General features: G+C 56.3%; 1 protein-coding gene across 1 annotated transcript in view; it reads right to left on the minus strand.

Annotated features, from left to right (window-relative positions):
- The window catches only part of ST6GALNAC4 (ST6 N-acetylgalactosaminide alpha-2,6-sialyltransferase 4), a 9,614-nt gene that overhangs the window by 2,498 nt on the left and 5,559 nt on the right, over nucleotides 1-1,557 (minus strand). The gene's annotated exons all lie outside the window — the stretch shown is intronic.

The following is a 1,557-nucleotide window of genomic DNA, read 5'->3' on the forward strand; positions in this document are numbered from 1 at the left end:
AGCCCAGGAGGTAGAGACTGTGGTGAGCTGTGTTGTGACACTGCACTCCAGCCTGGGTGACAGAGTGAGACCTCCCCCGACTCAAAAAAAAAAAAGAAGACATTTGGGTGTTGTCTGGAGTCAAATAGTCTTCCGTTGAATGCACTCCGCAGCGGGGCATCCAAGTTGTTCACTAACCTCTCTGAGCCTCATGGCCCAGAGTGAAGCGGGGATAATTTTAGGTGGCTCTGGGGGGAATCACTGTCAGTCCGGCCCCTCCTCCACTTGGAAAGGGGGCTGTGTGTTGGCCCCAGGCCTCAGCTCTCTGCAGACAGCAGCACTGGGTGCCCTCCCATCCACCTCGACCTCTATGGAGGGGGATGAGTTGGCTCATTCCAATGCAGCATCTCCCAGGCCCTGTGCTGGCCCTGGACCACCACACCTGGGATATACTGGAGGGCCCCCGAAACCCGGAAAACATTGATAAAAGTTGCGTATTTCTCTTTACACGTTGAAACGTCCGTCACCCTCAAAGAATCCTCCATTTGATGAGCACCCCCGCTGATACCTTTTCCGCCGCTCAAAACAGTTTCTGACCTCATCCGTTTTGATGGCTTTTAGTGGCTCTACGGTTTCTGTTTCCCGTCTTCCACATCAGCAACACATTCCCCTTCAAGGACTTTTTTCATCCGGGGAAACAAACAACAAAAAAGTCACTTGGGGCGAGACTGGGTGAATAGGGAGGGTGGGGAACCAGGTCACGCTGTTCTCGGCCAAAAAACGGCTGAACTCTCAGCACAGGGTGGGCAGGTTGCTCGTGCCAAGCACCATCATGAAGTGGGAAAATGTGTTGCAAGAATCTCAAAAGAACCTCCACAAAGCCAAACCCCCTTCTCACAACGCTAGCTGGTACACTGATGCCAGTGGGTTCCTAGAACGCGGGAGAAGCCTGTGCTACAAGGGGCCCACCCTCCAAAAGAAAATTCCGGGCTTTTTGGGTCCCCCTCCCGTATGTCCTAAGGGAGACAGGCAGACACACACACACACACACACACCCCCCATATTTAGCGGCTGGAAGACAGATACAAGATGATGTCAGAGGGGGACACCTGCTGCCAAGACAAGAAAACAAACGAGTGGGCTAACGAATGGGACGAACAATGCCTGGGGAGGAGGTGCTCCTTCAGAGGGAGCGGTCAGGGAGGGCTTCCCTGAGGAGGCGACATTTTATCCAGACCTGAGTGGCAAAGGAGCCAGTCTCAGAAAAATGTGGGAGAAGAACATTCCAGGCAGAGGGAATGGCATGTGCAAAAGGGGGAGCAAGTGTGGCTGTCTGAGGAGCCCCAGCCGGCCAGTATGGCTGGAGCACCGGGAGCAAAGGAGACACAAAGTCAGAGGCAGGCGGGGACACGCCGACTGGGGAGTGGGGGGAGGAGAGGAGGCGGGAAGCCTGCGCTTCACCCCTCCGCCTCAGCCGTGGCGCAAAGCTGCTGGAGGGCTGTGGGCGGGGGACTGCCGGGACTGAATCACGGCTGCGAGAGGCTCAGCCAGCAGGGGCCAGGGAGGCGGCGGGAGGCT

The sequence above is a fragment of the Carlito syrichta genome, unplaced genomic scaffold (assembly GCF_000164805.1).
Source record: "Carlito syrichta isolate Samal-C Ts95f unplaced genomic scaffold, Tarsius_syrichta-2.0.1 Scaffold123290, whole genome shotgun sequence".
Lineage (NCBI taxonomy): Eukaryota > Metazoa > Chordata > Mammalia > Primates > Tarsiidae > Carlito > Carlito syrichta.